Here is a 19,842-nt window from a genome sequence, read left to right as displayed (position 1 = left end):
CAGATAAAATGGACAAATTGCTAATTTTTAATTATGTTGCTTGCATTTTTTTGCTATTGAGTTGTATGAGCGCTATTTGTATTTTGGATATTAAGCTTCTATCAGATAGATGATTTGCAAATATTTTCTCCATAGGTTGCCTTTTCACTTTGTTAATGATTTCCTTTGCTGTGCAGAAACTTTTTAGTTTGATGTATTTCTACTTGTTTACTTTGTTTTCATTACTTTTTATTTTGGTGTCAAACCCAAAAAATCATTGACAAGACCTATGGTAAGAAACTTTCTTCCTTTTTTCTTTTAGAAGATTTTTTTTTTTGTTTCAGGTCTTTTTTTTTTAGGGCTGCTCCCTCGGCATAGAGAGGTTCCCAGCCTAGGGGTCGAATCAGAGCTATAGTTGCCTGCCTACACCACAGCTGTAGCAATGCAGGATCCAAGCCACATCTGTGACCCATACCACAGCTCAAGGCAACACCAGATCCTTAACGCACTGAGTGAGGCCAGAATTGAACCTGCAACCTCATGGTTCCTAGTTAGATTCATTTCTACTTTGCCATGGCAGGAGCTCTGGTTTCAGGTCTTATGTTCAGGCTTTTAATGCACTTGAATTGATTTTTGTGTATGATTTAAGATGGTCCAGTTTCATTCTTCTGCATGTGGCTGTCCACTTTTCCCAACACTATTTATTGAAAAAAATATACTTTTCCCATTGTATATTCTTGGATTTTTTAAGTTAATTGACCATATATGAGTGCGTTCATTTCTGGGCTCTTTATCTGTTCCATTTTCATTACTATGGCTTTGAAACAGGAAATGTTATGCCAGCTTGGTTCTTTCTTAAGATTTCTTTGGCTATTCAGGGTACTTCATGATTCCATATAAAGTTTAGGATTGTTCTGTTTTTGTGAGAAATGCTGTTAGAATTTTGATACATTGTATCTGTATATTGCTTTCGGTAGTAAGGACATTTTAATATTAATAATTTAGGGTTAAGGATCCGGTGTGGAGGTTAAGGATCCAGCATTGCCATGAGCTGTGGTGTAGGTTGCAGATGCGGCTGGGATCCTGTGATTGCTGTGGCTGTGGTGTAGGCCGGCAGCTGTAGCTCTGATTGGACCCCTAGCCTGGGAACCTCCATATGCTGCGAGTGCAGCCCTGAAAAGACAAATGACAACAAACAAGCAAAGAACAACAACAACAACCTGTCAATAGTATACTAAAATGAGATAAAAAATAATTTAATAATACTAATTCCTTCATTAATTCCAAGAGCGTGGAATGTCTTTCCATTTATTTGTGTCGTCTTCAGTTTCTTTCATCAGTGTCTTACAGTTTTCAGTGTACAGATCTTTCACCGTCTTGGTTAAATTTATCCATAGGTGTTTTCTTCTTTTTGATGCAATTGTGACTAGAATTGTTTCCTTAATTTCTTTCTGATAGTCCATTGCCCGTGCATAGAAACATGACTTATTTTTGTGTATTGATTTTGTTTTTTGCAACTTTACTGAATTTGCTTATTAGTTCTAACAGTTTTCTGTTGGAGTCTTTAGAGTTTTCTACACATCTGCAAATAGAGACAGTTTTACTTCTTCTTTTGCAGTCTGGATGCCTTTTATTTCTTTTTATTGCCTAATTGCTCGGTTAGAACTTCCAGTACTTTGTGGTATAACAGTGGCAAGAAAGGGCATCTTAGAAAAGCTTTTAGGTTTTCTCCATTAAATCCAATGCTGGCTGTGGGCTTGTGACACATGCCATTTGTTATATTGAGGTATGATCCCTCTATACACAGTTTGTTAAGAGTTTTTAATCATGATTGAATATTGAATTTTGTCGAATGCTTCTTCTGCATCTATTGATATAATCATTATAATTTTTATCCTTCATTTGGTTAATGGTGTATCACATTGATTGATTTTCAGATGTCAAACCATCCTTATATCTTTGGAATTAATCCCACTTGATAATGGTGTACGATCCTTTTAAGGTTGTTGAATTTGGTTTGCTAGTATTTTGCTGAGGATTTTTGCGTCTATGTTCATCAGGGATATTGGCCTGTACTTTCTTTTTTAGTATTGTCCTTGTCTGGTTTTGTTATCTAAGCAATGCTGACCCATTTGCAATGAGTTTGCAACTTTTCCCCTTTGCTCCTGTTTTTCAGAAGACTTTAGGAAGAATCAGTATTAGTTCTTCTTTAAACACTTTATAGAATTCACTAGCAAAGCCATCTGATCCTGGGGTTTTCTGTTTGGCAAGTTTTTGATTACTGATTCTATCTTACTAGTGGTCTTTTCAACCAAATCTTGATACATGCATTAGTATAGATAAATCTCAAAAGCACTGCACTGAGTGAAGGATGCCAGACACAAAAGACTCATGCTATGTGATTCCATTTGTATGCCATTCCGGAAAAGGTAAAATTAGAGGCAGAGGTTACACCACCAATTGCCAAAGTCTGGAGGTAGAGGGAGGGGATGACCACAAAAGAGGAAGGGGAAACCTTTTAGGGATAGTGGAAATATTCTCTTGATTTGGTTGTGATTACATGACTGTACATGCTTTTCAAAACTCATAGAACTGAACTTCGAAATAGAGTGAATTTTGCGAAGTTATATCTCAAGAAATCTGTTATTTATTTATTTATTTATGTCTTTTTAGAGCTGCACCTGCAGCGTATGGAGTTCCCAGGCTAGGGATCTAATCGGAGCCACAGCCACAGCAACGTGGGATCCGAGCTGTGTCTGCGACCTACATCACAGCTCACGGCAATGCTGGATCCTTAACCCATTGAGTGAGGCCAGGGGTCAAACCTGCAACCTCATGGTTCCTAGATGGATTTGTTGCTGCTGGGCCATGAAGGGAACTCCCAGAAATCTGTCTTTTATAATTGTGCTCCACTATTGTCTCCGAAATTTTCTTTCAAGCTAAAGATACTCATTTTGCAAGTTGTGATGCATATGTGTAGGAAATGGTAACTACATCATGACTGCTGCCTGGCCCACGGAAATTTCAGAAATGTTAAAATATGAAAGCAATGTGCATTGTAGAATCAATGCACTGTGGTTTCTTCTCTTCCCTAGAGAAGAGAACCCTCTTAACCTCTAAGACCCCTGATGACTGGCTTTTCCTTCTACTTCATAGACTTTGATTAATAATTACTTGGTCAGTTAATGCATTTCACATCAGAGACGCTTCTTAGACCTGAACTAACAGGTGGAGAATATTGTGCCTTGGGAAATGGGGAATGCCCAGATAATAATCAGGCGTAACATTTTCATGAAACAACTTTACTTGGTGGATCAAGATGTATTTTTTTTTTTTTTTTTAGGGCTGCACCCACTGCATATGGAGGTTCCCAGGCTAGAGGTCAAATTGGAGCTATAGCCAATGGCCTATGCCACAGCCATAGCAACATGGGATCTCAGCTTGTCTTCGACCACAGCTCACAGCAATGCTGAGTCCTTAACCCACTGAGGGAGGCCAGGGATCGAACCTTTATCCTCATTTGGATACTGGTCAGATTCCACTGAGCCATGATGGGAACTCCTATTCTTTTTTCTGAGTATAAAAATAACACCAAAAAATTAATGTGTGCATATTGGTACAAAATAGGAGTGTATAGAAGCAGTGTAACCTCCTACCCACAAACCTGACAGTGTTAAATATTTTAATTTTTTAAACACAGTTGTGTGTTTGCTGCCATTGCTGAGGACATCTCAGGTAGACAGCTTTATCCTCAATGATAAGTCCACCAACCAGTCAAGGCAACGCAAGTCTTCATTGTTGGCCAAAATCCTTCCCTCAACCCGTTTTGGAAAGGCCAGTAATAAGCTTCAGTGGCTTGGAAGAAAATACTGCAATAGTCATGGAGCGTTCTTTTAAAAACTGCTGTCTCACTTACATTCTTGATGGCTCAGAAGATGAGATTGCATAGAAATGCACAGATACCAACAACTGAATCAGAACGTGATTCAGAAGTGTTGAAATCACAGTGCAAAGAGGTTGGAGGAATATTTTAGTTTATTTATTTCACTTACCTATTTCTTTTTACATATGCAGAAGAGTAATATATATAAAAAAATCTATGTGTTAATATGTCTAAAAAAAGTTCTCTGAAAGTATAAAAGAAAAATTCTAAGTGATAAAATATTGTGTCAAAAGTTTTTTGTTTTTTGGTTTTTTTTATTTGTGGGACATACGATTCCTTTTGCAATCAGTTGCATCTTCAATTAGGCTAAATATAGCATTTCCTTTTTTTTTTTTTTTTTTTTGGTCTTTTTAGGGCCACACTGGTGGCATATGGAGGTTTCCAGGCTGGGGTCCAGTTGGAGCTGTAGCTGCCGGCCTACACCAGAGCCACAGCAACTCGGATCTGAGCCAATTCTGCGACCTACACCACAGCTCACGGCATCGCCAGATCCTTAACCCACTGAGCGAGGCCAGGGATCGAACCTTCATCCTCATGGATGCTAGTCAGGTTCGTTAACCACTGAGCCATGACAGGAACTCCAGCATTTCCTTTTTCTATTCATTTTAAAAGAGTTTATGTGATTTTAAACTAATAAAAAGTGTCTAAGAATAGGACAGAACATTCCTACAAATCTCTGTTTTTTTTTTCTTCCCTAAACCATTTGAGACCTTAACTATGTAAGAGTATCTTTCCTAGGAACAACGACATTTTCTTACGTATCCAGAGCACAACGATCAAATCTGGAACTGTAACACTGATAGAACACTACTGCCTAACCCATAGCCCATATCCACACTCATCAAGTGTCCCAGTAATGTCCTCCATAGCTATTTTCACCCAGTCCAGGACTCCATCCAAGAACGCACATTGCATTTAGTTGTCATGTCTCTTTGGACTACTTTCATCTGGATCAGTTCCCCAACCTTTCTTTGTCTTTCTTGACATTGACATTTGTTAAGAGTGCTTGGCAGTTACTCTGTAGAATTTCCCTCAATTTTAATTTTCCTCTTGTTTTCCCATGATTCATTTCAGGTTATCTATTTCTGGCAGTAAGCAATAGAAATTGCTGTGTCTTTCTCAGTGCATGGCATTAGGAGACACATGATGTCAATTTTGTTTCAGTATGATGAGGTCAACTTTGATGGTGTAGTTTTCATAAACACTGCTGACATAATAATGCTCAGACTGTAAATAAAAGATATATTCATCTTTTCTCCCTTGGAACTGTGAATGTTCCTCATCAGGAAAAGCTCTCAGTATTTATTGTTTATTATTTTAAAAGAAAGAAGTCTAAGATGTCTGAATGTAGTGGGGATTGAGCCAAGTTATCTTGAAACTCGGTTTTGAGTTTCCTTGAGGAGCTGTCAGTGAGTCATTCTTATGGCCCAAGAAGGCAACGGGCTGTCCCTTAAAAAGCCCTAGGGGAGCTCCTGGGCTAGCACATAGTAGGTGCTCAGTCAATGTTTGTTGAAATTTAAAATTTTCATGAATCCATAAAAATGACTGAAAAATGAAACATCAGAAAAAGCAAGTTTCTAAAATAAAAGTATGTAAAAAAAAAAAAGAAAAGAAAAAAATGGAAAAAAAGGAAAAAGAATTGGCAAATAGCTAAGAGCGGTAGCCCAGAAGATGTGACTAATAAGCCAAACTCTGGGTGGAAAATGTGATATTAAATATTTTTTTCCCTTCCTTTTTTGCCCGTGGGGCCTTTTCTGTTAAAATTAGTGTAGCTACTTCTGCTGAGCAGAATGGAAATCATTTATTTTAGCAGACGGGGCTTCCTTTGTCTGAATATAATGTGGGATGGTGTCCTTCCTCTTCACATTTTAATTTGCTACTTAAAACCTGGAAAAATGAAGACTTGTTGGATAATTTCCAGACTAGCAGTTTATAACTCCTTTTGAAGCAAAGCCTTTGAGCACTGGAAAGTAAATTCAATTAGCTAATCTGTAATTTCCTGTAATTTAGTTTAATGCACTTTAATATCTAAACTGTCAGAGAGGAGACATATTGTTGAATGGTGAGTCTGACCCTGCCTCCTGTGGGGGACATGGCTTGTGGCTGGTGTTCTTTTCAGAGCATGAACTCCTTTTCCCCGTGGGGCCGGCTGGTACCCTGCCTGGCTGGTATCCTTGCTCTGCGGCATCCTGCTCAGGACCCAGGGTCTCTGCAGTGGCCCTCTGGGGAACATCTAACTCTGCCTGGCCATGGGCTGGAGCACCTACCAGCAGGTCCTCTTGCAGGGCTGGGGCACCTGGCTCCCCAGGCTCAAGCCATTTCCTCCACACCTCTAAGAGGCCCTGGTCCCTCTTTTTCACCTCTCTTGTTTCAACAAAGCAATCCTCACTTCCTCAGGCCCCGAGTCTAGCAGGACCAGCCTCCATAGGTGGTTGCCAGACCCCTTGTCCACCTCCTCTCTGTTCAAAGCCCAGGACCCCACTCCCTGGGGAGGGCGTCCTGCAAGCAGATCCTGGGGATCTGGTTTTCAGGCCCTTCAGGAGCATCTGACATACCAGCAAACGCTCCCTGCTGCCTGCCCATCAGAGGCTTAGGCTGTCCTCACTCATGTTTCTTTTGACCCCACTGGGACCTTCAGGACAGCCAGGTGATGGCAAGGTGGGGTCAGGCCATCCCTGCATCCTGCACACCAGGCACTCCCTAAGTATGCAACCGAGGCTGGGGGTCGCCACTTCAGAGGTTTTCACCCCCGAGTCTGTCTTTCTGTCATGTAAAATAGCACATCCTTGGGCTTCTCCTGGGAGAACCCCTCCAACTGTTTCTGCTGGCGCCCTGGGGAGTGGGAGCCCGGGCACTGGGGGCCATTGTCCCCTATGGGAAGCAATGCATTCTCCGATGTCAGGGTTTCTCCGCCTCGCATTGTGGACATTTGGGGCTAGATCATGCTTTGTTGTGGGGGCTGTTCTGTGCTTTTCAGGATGTTTAGATGCCCCCTTGGGCTCTACCCACTAGACACCCCCTCCCCACGACTGTGATGACTGAAACTGTCTTCAGACTCTGCCCAGTGTCCCCTGGGTTAAAACTGCTGCTCTGCACTTGTCTACACACCTTAAAGCTAAATTCTGTCTCATCATAAAAGTCACACATATGCACCCATCAGAGAAATTTTAGAAAACAAAAAGACAAGTGCACAAAAAAAGGAAGGGGAAGTTTTCCCTTAATCTTTCACTTTTTGTTGTTGTTGTTGTTGTTTAGGGCTCATTGCTTTTGGAAGCTCCCAGGCTAGGGGTGGAATCAGACTTGCAGCTGCCAGCCTACACCACAGCCACAGCAACGTGGGATCCAGCTCATCTGCGACCCACACCACAGCTCACGGCAATGCCTGGTCCCCGGCCCACTGAGCGAGGCCAGGGGTCGAACCCTCATGGATTTGTTTCTGCTGCACCAAAAGGGGAGCTCCCTTTCACGTTTTTTGCAATCATGCATTACGCAAAATTTTGTGCCTTTCATTTTTTCTTAAATGTATATTAAAGCCATCAGGTTCATATTATTAATTTAATTTTATGTTAGGTGCGTGTATTATCTCCAGGTCACTCTCTCTGATCTATTCACTTAGTCTTAATGGAAATTGTCTCAGCCCTTCACATCTGCTGGAGTCTGAGGACTGACCTCACTTCACTTGGGGCAGATGGGGTGGGGCCTGCCTCACAGTCTCCACCTGGTTTCTCTTTTTTTTCTTTTCTTTTTTTAGGGTCTCACCTGCAGCCTATGGAAGTTCCTAGGCTAGGGGTCAATTGGAGCTGCAGCTGCCAGCCTACACCACAGCCACAGCAACACTGGGTTGGAGCCGCATCAGCAAGCTACACCCCAGCTCACTGCAGGACAGGATCCTTAACCCCCTGAGCGAGGCCAGGAATCGAACCCGCATCCCCATGGATATTAGTCAGGTTCTTATCCCCATGAGCCACAATGGGAACTCCTACTACTTGGCTTCTTGAATCCAGGACATATGCAGGAAGGATGTTCTGGTTCTTGGGAGTCGAGAATCATCTCAAGCCCTGCTGTTAGCTGGTGACATTTTGTATGTTTGACAGAATGCTTGTTTTCATCTGAATGTGACTCTCTCATCTATCTGTATTCAACATTAGTGCCTGTAGTAGAGTGAGTTCACTCCTCTGAAATGTGTGTGCCTAAATAGATGTTATTTATTATTTCTTAGCATTGGTTTGTTTACATCTGAAGCAGCATTTTTCTGACATGTGGCCAGACGCCCACAAAGCCTTTTAATAGCTGCAAAGCACAGGATGTGCTGAAGGATGTTCCGCGAGAAGCATATTACCATTTAGGTTCGAAAGGGCCTTCGCGCCCATTATTCATAGCCCCAGGCAGGAATTCTATCACTATGGGCATAAAAATGTATTGAAAAATGATGATGCATTTGACGGGAAATACTGAAGAGTTAATCATACTGAGTGAAGGACAAGGTTAAAGTCGATGAATCTCAATTGGTCACCTGTGGCCCTGCGGGTCAGCTTGCAGGTGGGAGACACACTGCACTTTGGCGCCAGGCTGCTGCAGTGGCTCTCATGGTTGTGCCCATGGCTTTCAATGTCTGGCTCTGATGGCAGGGATTTTTTATTTTGCTTAAACACAGATAACATAAAATTTACTCTTTCGACCATTTTTAACTGCACAGTTCGCATGGTTTTGAAGCCATCACCATTATCCATCTCTAGAACTTTTTCATCTTCCCCAACTGGAATTCTGTCCACATTAAATAGTCACTCAATGTCCCTTGTTCCCTTCAACCCCTGGCAACCTCCATCTTACTGTCTGTGAGATTGACTTTCCTAGAGACCTCATATAGGAGGAATCATATAGTATTTGTCTGTCACTGGCTGATGATGTACTCAAGGTCCATTCATGGTGTGGTGTGTGTCAGGTTTTTTTTTTTTTTTTTTTTTTTTAAGACAGAATAACATTTCACTGTTTGGTTTAACCATTTGTCTGGTCAATGGACACTTGGGTGTCCAATCACCTTTTGGCTGTTGTGAATACTGCTGCTATGAACATGCGTGAACAAACCTGTTTTAGTCCCTGCTTCTTTGGAGACAGACAGACAGATAGATAGATAGATAGATAGATAGATAGATAGATATAATATGTATATAATCTTTTTGGATAGATATATACCCAGAAGTGGAATTGCTGGGTCATGTGGTCAATCTATGTTTAATTTTTTAAGGAAACGTCATACCAATTCCCATAGCAGCAACATCATTTAACTTTCCACCAGCAATGCACAAGGTTTCCAGTTTCTGCACATCCTTGCCAACACTTACGATTTTCTGTTTTGCTTAATTTTGTTTTAAATAATGGTTATCCTTATAGGTGTGACATGGCATGTGACATGGCATCTCGCTGTGGCTTGAACAGGAAAAATCATTTACACTTGCATAGTGTTTTGCTTTTTTATTTTAAAGTCTCTTCTCATGTGAGTTCAGGTTGATCCCCTCATAGGTGATGGGTGTTTGTTTTGACTCTTAGGCCAGGTGTCCCAGTCTGAACTCATCAACTCTCTTTCTTTTGTCAGTCCAGGGCTTATGCTGCAAGTTAGATCCACTCCCTACTGCCACCTCAGCTGTGTGACCTTGGCAGGCCACTTAGCCTCTCTGGTCTTAGGTTCTCACCTGTAAAATGGTAGTCATGCCTCTTACCATATTAAAATATTAATACCCTCAAAGTCATAGCACAGGGCCAGATATTTAGCAAATACTCCATGTTAGTTGTGGCTGTTGCTGTTACTTTTACAATCCTCCTATCTTGGCAATGACATCGCTCCATCTCCAGGCACAGAGTCATTGTCTTCGGATCGTGTGTGCTCTCCTTCAGAATGCCTCTTGGGTTCCCACCTTCCTTCCATCCCACCTCAGTTCTTCCCAGGATTCTTAAAAGTGAAAGGGTCTCACTTTCATAATAGATTCCTAAGTAATTGCCTGGCAATGCTTCCTCCTCCAGTTTTTCCTTTAAAAATATCATATTCCTGTTCCAAAATTACTTTCATCATCTTTTTTCTAGCTTCCAAATCTACAGTGGGTCCTCATGACATAGCAGAATACATTCCAGTTCTGCAGGCTGGTTTTCCTGTTTGAATTTTCATTCTTGTTTTTGTATTTCACAACGACTTTGTTGAGGTATAACCTACCTCTGGTAGAACGCACAAATATTTAGTGTAGAGCTCGCTGGAATTTTGCACATGCGTGTGCAGAATATCTGACATCCAGATCAATATTTAGAATATGTCCAGACCCCAGAATGCCTCCTGTGCCATCGCAAGCCAGTAAACCTCCATCTCATTCTTGAACTTCTCATAAATGGGAGGGTTCAGAGTGGCCTTGCACCTACCTTTTTCCTTTCCTCCATCATTTTGCCTTTGATCTTCATTCATGCTGTTGTCTGTTCTTTTCTACTGATGAGTGGTACCCAGGGATACCGCACAGCTGCTAGGCCTGTTCTTGTGCGTGTCTTCCAGGGAAGGTGTGCATATGTTTCTCTTGAATGTATACCTTGCTGGATCAAAGTGTAGGCTATGTTTCTTGTTTCATTAAAAAAAAAATTTTTTTTTTGTTTGCTTTTAGGGCTACTCCTACGGTACATGGAGGTTCCCAGGCTAGGGAATCTAGTTGGAGCTAGAGCTGCCGGCCTATGCCATAGCCACAGCAATGCCAGATCTGAGCTGCATCTGTGACCTACACCACAGCTCACGGCAACTCCGGGTCCTTAACCCACTGAGCAAGGCCAAGGATCAAACCTGCAGTGTCATGGCTCCTAGTCGGATTCGTTTCCACTGCGCCATGATGGGAACTCCTATTTATGTATTTTTTTAAAAATTTTTTTGACTGTGGGGAATTCCTGTCATGGCTCAGTGATTAATGAACCCGACTAGCATCCATGAGGACTCGGGTTCCATCCCTGACCTTGCTCAGTGGGTTAAGGATCCGGCATTGCTGTGAGCTATGTTGTAGGTCGCAGATGGGGCTCGGATCTGGCCTTGTTGTGGCTGTGGTGTAGGCCGGCAGCTACAGCTCCGATTCAACCCCTAGCCTGGGAACCTCCATATGCTGCGGGTATGGCCTTAAAAAGACAAAAAAGACACATAAAAAATTTTTTTTGACTATAAAATTTCCCTTCACTTCGTTGAAGTCTGATTTACATAAATAAAATCCACCTCTTTTAAGTGTACAGTTGAGTGAGTGTTGGCAGTTGTACACAGTCATTTAATTACCACCATAAAGAAGATACAGAACATTTTTATCTCCCTTTTCAAATTCCCTTATGCTTCTTGTGGTCAATAGCTGTTCCCAGGTCTGCTCCAGGTGACACAGTATTTTCTGGCACTATAATTTTGCCTTTTCTAGAACGTTACATAAATGGACTTATACCAAATGAGGTCTTTGGGGTCTGTTTTCTTTCATCCACCACAGTGCTTTGAGGGTCCCCTATGCTGTTGAGTGTCGTTGCTGGTAGGGATGGAAAATGGCATAGCACTTTGGAAAACAGCTGAGCAGTTAATAAAATTAACACATATTTACCATACAACCCAGCAAAACACATGTACCCAGTAGATAAATGTTCATAGTATTATGACTCATAATAGACCCAAGCTAGAAACAAGCTGACCATCCATCAGCCAGTGAACAGACAAACACATTCTGGTACGTACCTGCTCTAAATACCACGCAGCAGTAAAAAAAGAATGACTTACTAATGCCTGTGACCACATGGCCTCATTTCTTGTTCTACTAAATTTTTTTCTTTTAAAAATTTAATTAAAAAACAATAGATGCTTATCGTAATGAGTCAAAGAGCTTAGAAGTATAGGAAGAAAAGGTGAAATTTCTCTCTGTTCCAATTACGCCTGCTTGAGATGAAGTAACACATGAGCACATTTTTTTGCATACATACGTATATCACACACCACACACATACATACAAACACACACACAGGAACTCTCCCTCTTTTTCTTAGAAATGGATTGGTATCACACTCATTTTCCCACATTTTCTTCATGAACAGATCAGTAGATTTGGGTCTAATTCCTTATTATTATTATTATTTAATAGCTGCAAGTCATGCTACATGACAGTTTTGTCAATTCTTATTTTTGTTGTTTTGCTGGACAAAACCTTGGGGCACAGAAGTCAGAGTCCTCTCTCCTTGGTGCGGAACTCTGATTTCCGTAGTGTTTCTTGAGGTGTTGCTGCTGCAGAGTCACTTCTCAAGTTCATACCATCTTTTTTTTTTAAAAAAACTCAATGAATTTTATTAAATTTATTGTTGTACAATGATCATCACAACCCAGTTTTATAGCATTTCCATCCCAAACCTCCAGCCCATCCTCCTCAGCCCCCAACTTATCTCTTTTGGAAACCTTAGGTTTTCCAAAGTCTGTGAGTCAGTATCTGTTCTGCAAAGAAGTTCATCGTGTCCTTTTTTTCAGATTCCACATGTAAGTGACAGCATGTGACATTGGTGTCTCACTGTCTGACTGACTTCACTTAGCATGATAATTTCTAGGTCCATTCGTGTTGCTGCAAATGACATTATTTCACTCCTTTTTATGGCTGAGTAATAGTCCATTGCATATATGTACCCCATCTTCTTTATTCACTCCTCTGGCAATGGACATTTAGGTTGCTTTTATGGCTTGGCTATTATATATGGTGCTTGAATGAACATTGAAGTACATGTATCTTTTCAAGTCATGGTTTTCTCTGGGTAGATACCCAGGAGTGGGATTGCTGGATCGAATGGTAATTCTATTTTTAGTTTTTTGAGGAATCTCCATACTGTTTTCCATAGTTGCTGCACTGGTTTACACTTCCACTAACTATGTAATAGAGTTCCCTTTTCTCCACACCCTCTCTAGCATTTATTGCTCGTAGACTTTTTAAAGATGGCCAGTCTGTCTGGGGTAAGTTGGTACCTCATAATAGTTCTTATTAGCATTTCTCTAATAATTAGTGATGTTGAACATCTTTTCATATGTTTTTTGGCCATCTGTATGTCTTCTTTGGAAAATTTTCTGTTTAGATCTTCTGCCCATTTTTCGATGGTTTTTTGGATATTGAGCTGCAGGAGGTGTTTATAAATTTTGGAGATTAATCTCTTGTCAGTTGCTTCATTAGCAAATATTTTCTCCCATTCTGTGGGCTGTCTTTTCAGTTTGTTTAGGATTTCCTTTGCTGTGCAGAAACTTTTAAGTTAAATTAGGTCGCATTTGTTTATTTTTGTTTTTATTGTCCTTATTCTAGGAGGAGGGTCTGAGAAGATATTGCTGTTGTTTATGTCAGAGAGTGTTTGCCCTATGTTTTCCTCTAAGAGTTTTATATGATCCAGTTTTGTTTGTTTGTTTGTTTGTCTTCTTAGGGCCACACCTGTGGCATATGGATGTTCCCAGGCTAGGGGTCTAAGCAGAGCTATAGCTGCTGGCCTAGGCCAGAGCCACAGCAACGCCAGATCCTAGCCGTGTCTGTGATCTACACCACAGCTCACAGCAATGCCAGATCTTTAATGCACTGAGCGAGGCTAGGAATTGAACCCACAACCTCATGGTGCCTAGTTGGATTGTCGGATTTGTTTCCACTGTGCTACAATGGAAACTGCTATCCAGTCTTATATTTAGATCTTTAGTCCATTTTTAGTTTATTTTTGTGTATGAAGTTAGGAAGTGTTCTAATTTCATTCTTTTATGTGTAGCTGTCCAGTTTTCCCAGCAACACTTATTGAAGGGACTGTCTTTTCTCCATTGTATATTCGTGCCTCCTGTGTCATAAACCAGTTGATGGTAGGTATATGGGTTTAATTCTGGGCTTTCTATCCTGTTCCACTAGTCTATATTTTGGTGCCAGTACCATACAGTTTTGATGACAGTAGCTTTGTAGTATAGTCTGAAGTCAGGGAGCCTGATTCCTCCAGTTCCATTTTTCTTTCTCAGGATGGCTTTCACTACTCTGGATCATTTGGGCCTCCAAACAAACTATAAAATATTTTGTTCTAGTTCTCTGAAAAATGTCCTCAGTACTTTGATAGGGGTTGCACTGAATCTCTAGATTGCCTTGGGTAATATAGTCATTTTGACAATATTGATTCTTCTAATCCAAGAGCATTTTATGTCTTTCCATCTATTTGTGACATCTTTGATTTCTTTCATGAATGTCTTATCGTTTTCGGAGTACAAGTCTTTTGTCTCTTTAGCTAGTTTTATTCTCAAATATTTTATTCTTTTTGATGTGATGGCAAATGGGATTGTTTCTCTGATTTTTCTTTCTGATCTTTTGCTGTTAGTATATAGAAATGCAGTTGATTTCTGTGTATTAATTTTGTATCCTGCAACCTGAAAATTCATTGATGAGCTCTAACAGTTTTCTGGTAGCATCTTTAGGATTGTCTAGGTATAGTATCATGTCTTCTGCAAACAGTGATAGTTTTACTTCTTCCTTTCCAATTTGGATTCCTTTTATTTCTTTTTCTTCTCTGATTGCTGTGGCTAGGTCTTCCAAAACTATGTTGAATAGTAGTGGTGAGAGTAGACATCCTTGTCTTGTTCCTGATCTCAGTGGGAATTCTTTCAGCTTTTCACTGTTGAGAATGATGTTAGCTGTGGGTTCGTCATATATGACCTTTATGATGCTGAGGTAGGTTCCCTCTATGCCCACTTTCTGGAGGGTTTTATCAGAAATGGGTGTTCAATTTTGTCAAAGGCTTTTTCTGCATCTGTTGAGAGAACTTTATGGTTTTTATTCTTCAGTTTGTTAATGTGGTGTATCAAACTGATTGATTTTTGGAAACTGAAAAATCCTTGCATCCCTGGGATAAATCCCACTTGATCATGATGTACAATCCTTGTATTGATGGATTTGGTTTCCTAGTATTTTGTTGAAGATTTTTGCATCCATGTTCATCAGTGATATTGGCCTGTAATTTTCTTTTTCTTTCTTTCTTTTCTTTTTTTTGTCTGTTTTTGTCTGGTTTTGGTATCAGCGTGATGGTGGCCTCATAGAATGAGTTTGGGAGTATTCCTTTCTCTGCAGTTTTTTGGAATAGTTTCAGAAGAATAGGTATAAGCTTTTCTCTAAATGTTTGACATAATTTGCATGTGAAGTCCATCTGGTCTTGGACTTTTGTTTGTTGGAAGTTTTTAAATCACAGTTTTAGTTTCAGTTCTTGTGATTGGTCCATTCATCTTTTCTATTTCATCTTGGTTTAGTCTTGGAAGATTTTACTTTTCTAAGAATTTGTCCATTTCTTCTTGGTTGTCCATTTTATTGGCACATAGTTGCTTTTAGTAGTCTCTTATGATCCTTTATATTTCTGTGATGTCCATTGTAACTTCTCCTTTTTTCATTTCTAATTTTATTGCTTTGAGTCCTCTCTTTTTTTCTTGATGAGTCTGGCTAAGGGTTTATTGATTTTGTTGATCTTTTCAAAGAACTAGCTTTTAGTTTCATTGATCTTTTCTATGGTTTTCTTTGTTTCCATTTCACTTATTTCTGCTCTGATCTTTATGATTCCTTTCCTTCTGTTAACTTTAGGTCTTATCCGTCCTCTCTCTTGTTGCTTTAGGTGTAAAGTTGGGTTGTTTGTTTTCTGATGTAGTCTTGTATTGCTATAAACTTCCCTCTTAGAACTGCTTTTGCTGCATCCAATTTGCTTTGTTGTCATTTGCCTCTAGGTATTTTCAAAGGGTTCATACCATCTTGAGCAATTTATGGATGCAGCCTTTCACCAATGCATAGAACTGGGTTTTAACAGTGTTGATTTTACCAGTTTTATGGCCAAAACAAAGATGCTGTTGTTTTCCTTTGAGGTTTTTGTGTGCCAGAAAGGTGACACCTTTGCAAGTTATATTTGCTGGCTGGTTTCATTTTCTTTTTAATAAATCACTTTTACATCAGTTGCCTATTTTCTTTCTTTTTTTTTTTTTTTTTGTCTTTTTGCCATTTCTTGAGCCACTCCTGCGGCATATGGAGGTTCCCAGACTGGGGTCTAATTGGAGCTGTAGCTGCCAGCCTATGCCAGAGCCACAACAACACGGGATCTGAGCCATGTCTGCAACCTACATCACAGCTCACTCAATGCCGGATCCTTAACCCACTGAGCAAGGGCAGGGATCGAATTCCTAGTCAGATTTGTTAACCACTGTGCCACGACAGAACTCCCAGGTGCCCATTTTCCTATCAATTTGAGGAGCTTTTTGCACATTTTATATATGCTGGAAACATTTTACAACATAATTTTTTTTTATTAGGGTACAACTATCAGTGATTCCTTTATGACTTGTAGTTTTCCTGTTTTGAATATCTTCCTCTTTGTGAGATTATACTAATGATTTTTAAATATTTTACTTTACTTTACTTTTTACATGTGGACTTTTTTTTTTTTCTTTTGGGCCACACCTGTGGCATATGGAATTTCCTGGGCCAGGGATTGAACCTGTGCCACAGTAATAATCTGAGTTGCAGTGACAACATTGGATCCTTAACCTGCTGAGCCACAAGGGAACTCCTACATTTGTATTTTTATTTCACCTCTATTAAGATTCAAGTGACCGGAGTTCCCTTATGGCTCAACAGAAATGAATCAGGCTAGTATCCATGAGGATGTGGGTTTGATCCCTGGCCTTGCTCAGTGGGTTGGGGATCTGGCATTGCTGTGAGCTGTGGTGTAGGTCATAGATGTGGCTTGGATCCTAACGTGGCGGTGGCTTAGGCCAGCAGTTGTAGCTCCAATTTGACCCCTAGCCTGGGAAACTCCATATGCTACAGGTGCAGCCCTAAAAAGCAAAAAAAAAAAAAAAAAAAAAAAAAAAAGATTCAGGTGCCCAAACTGGAATTCCCCCATTATATTGAAATTCCACCTTATCATTTACTAAATTCCCTTATGTGCTTGGCCCTGTTTCTGTGCACTATTTTAGCCCACTGATAGCTTTGTCTTCCATGTGCCAATAACCTATGGTTCTGGTCTTGGTGGCGGTGTAGTCATGTTTCTGATCTTGGAGGAGGTGTCGAGCCTTGCTAGTCTTCCTTGTTTAAAAATATTCTTCAGACTGTCAGGATGGCAGAATGGTCTAATGCACCAGACTCAAGCTAAAAAAACTTTTCACAGGTTTTGAACTTTCTTCTGCATCTTAGCATCTTATTGTTTAGTACAAAAAATCTCATTGGAATTACAATTATAATCAGATTAATTTATTGCTTTGGGGGAATTTACATTTAATACTATTATGCCTGAATTATTTGGGGACATTTATTCAGCTCTTGTGGTGTCCTGTGATAACACCGTATACTTGTCTTCACGCACGCCATGACCCACATGTTACACGCTGTCCTGTGCCTTGCATGGTTTTGGCCTCAGTGTGAATGGGGGTCCCCACCTTCACCCCACTATTCCCCTTTCTATCTCCTCACTGCTATTAGAAGGAAACCTGGGAACTATATCTAGTCACTTATGCTGGGGCATGATCTAGTGTAATGTGAGAAAAGGAATGTATATATGTATGTGTGCCTGGGACTTTGCTGTACTGTAGAAAATTGACAAAACACTGTAAACCAGCTATAATGGAAAAAATAAAAATCACTTAAAGAAAAAAAAAAAAGAAGAATAAGAAGGAAACAAGCCTTCTTTCTCTCTCTGTTACTAAACCTTCATATTACTTCCCAGTGGTGGTTTTCCTTATGTCTCTTCAACACCATGGTTGCTCCCAGCGTTCATGACACGTCCTTGTGGGTTACCTGTCTGTTTTCTTGGTCCCCATTCAAGGTCCTGCTCTGGGCCATTCCTCTGCGCTCTGTAACTGCCTCCTGGGCTCTTCCTGGTCCAACCTCGTTTCCCTTCCTTTCTGGGCCTTTGCTCACCCTCCCCTTTCCTGCAACGGGCTTGGTACCCTTCTTAGCAGAAAGGACCCCCAAACTTCCAGGGGTCAGCCTGTGCTTAGGGGCAAAGGATTTCCCCACTCTGACCCTGAACTTGAAGGGCCGTGGTCTTCCCTCTCTCTGAGGCCTGGATATGGGTCCCTCCTTTTCCTCAGTCCGTGCACTTGGTCTCCCTTGTCAGCTCTGAGTCCTCCCCCGTGTGGGTGGCTGTCTGTCCCCGATGCCCACAGGGTTTGGCTGCCCAGTGCATGCTTGATCCCTGAGAGGGAGGGTGGCCCAGGCTCAGCCCAGTGCCAGTGCTGGCCTCGTGCTCTTGGCTGACCTGCTTGGCCTCCCTGAGTCCCGGGAGGGGAGTGAAATGAAGAGGGGCCTAATGTCTGCTCCCCTGTGCCTGGTTATCTGAGTGGGATGCTGTGTCTGAAGGCCCTCTCCTGACCCGGCTCATCAATGCTGGGCACCACCCATTTTGTATGTTCATAGGAGTGTCTGTGGTCCTAATGCTGTGCCTGAGTAGCCCTTTTGGGGGCAGCTCAGGAGTGCTGAGTGTCCTCATAGGAGGGGAAGGCTCACAGCTCTGGGGCAGAGCCCAGTGTCACCCAGAAGTGCTGCCCCCTGGTGGTTGTGGGCTGGGGCTACAGGGCAAGAGTCACACCTGAGGGAGTTCCTGTTGTGGTGCAGCAGAAGTGAACCTGACTAGTATCCAAGAGGATGCAGGTTTTATCCCTGGCCTCCCTCAGTGGGTCAGGAATCCGGGGTTGCTGTGAGCTATGGTATAGGTTGCAGACGTGCGTTGAATCTGGCGTTGCTGTGGCTGTGGTGTAGGCTGACAGTGTAGCTCCGACACGACCCCTAACTTGGGAACTTCTATATGCCACAGGTGCTGCCCTAAAAGGCCAAAGCAAAAAAATAAATAAATAAATAAAAAAGAGTCACACCTGAGGGTGAATGTCCCAGCCTGATGGAGCCTGCTCCTTTTTACTGTGTGACCTTGGGGGTGCCCCCTTCCTCACCCACAGAGGCTGATGGCAGGGTGGTCCCTGGGTCCTTGGGTGCATCACATGAGTTAAGGTGGCTGGGGCCTCCTCATCAGCGCCTCTAAGAAGACTTAGGGCTGGAAAAGCCCAGTGGATCTAATTCAGATTTTGACTCTTCTAATACGATGTGATCCTGGGAAGAATTAACTAACTTCTCTGAGCTCAATTCCGTTTATCTTAGATTATTTTTCCCCAGGGGATGAAGGACGGTGCGTCCATCACGGGGATGGTGTTCAGGGAGCTGAAGGGCAGCAGAGGCCAGCTCCCTCACTCCTAGGGTGCTGGCTCAACACTGTGTGTGTGTGTGTGTGTGCGTGCGCGCGCGCGGGCGCGTGTGAGCCCCCTCCTACCTTAGGGTCCTTGTTCGTAGGGAGCTTGAAGACATTCCTTCCTGGTCCTAGACCCCCAGTCCCCTCTTTCTCTGCCCCTTAAATCGAGGATTACCTTCACCCACAGCAACTGCCCAAATATATTTCTTTTTTTGTTTTCTGTTTTGTCTGCACTTGCAGCACGTGGAAGTTCCCAGGCCAGGGATTGAACCCACATCACAGCAGCCATCCAAGCCACAGCAGTGACAGTGCCGGATCTATAACCTGCTGAGCCACGCGGGAACTCCCAAATACATTGCTTTGAGAGTTTTATCAGTGTTTCCTCATGTCTCCCTCGCCCCCCCCCCATCCCCTCTTGTCCTTTCTCCCCCGCAAATGCCATCAGAGGGATTTTGTTTTCACATCTACCTAGAAACAGGCAAATAGGACAGAAGGTCAGACAAGAGGACTAAGAAGGGAACTCTCTCCAAATAGAAGCGCCTGGGATGAAGAGTCTGTTGAATGATCAGAGAAGGGAAATGGAGCTTGTCTAAATAAACACCAGCATGCCTCTCGCCTCCCACAGGAAGGGTGGCATTAACACCGTTTATAAATGAGGACGGATCAAACCAGCATTTTCTCT

The 19,842-nt window shown here is 41.9% G+C and overlaps 1 protein-coding gene and 1 long non-coding RNA gene across 5 annotated transcripts in view; both read left to right on the top strand.

Annotated features, from left to right (window-relative positions):
* Nucleotides 1-19,842, top strand: part of SHC3 (SHC adaptor protein 3) — a 163,652-nt gene that overhangs the window by 53,157 nt on the left and 90,653 nt on the right. The window lies entirely within an intron of this gene.
* The window catches only part of LOC110256887, a 34,334-nt gene that overhangs the window by 14,165 nt on the left and 327 nt on the right, over nt 1-19,842 (top strand). The gene's annotated exons all lie outside the window — the stretch shown is intronic.

This window comes from Sus scrofa, chromosome 14 (genome assembly GCF_000003025.6).
Source record: "Sus scrofa isolate TJ Tabasco breed Duroc chromosome 14, Sscrofa11.1, whole genome shotgun sequence".
Classification (NCBI taxonomy): Eukaryota; Metazoa; Chordata; class Mammalia; order Artiodactyla; family Suidae; genus Sus; species Sus scrofa.
The sequence above is the reverse complement of the archived record's forward strand: the minus strand, read 5'-3'. Positions and strand labels throughout refer to the sequence as shown.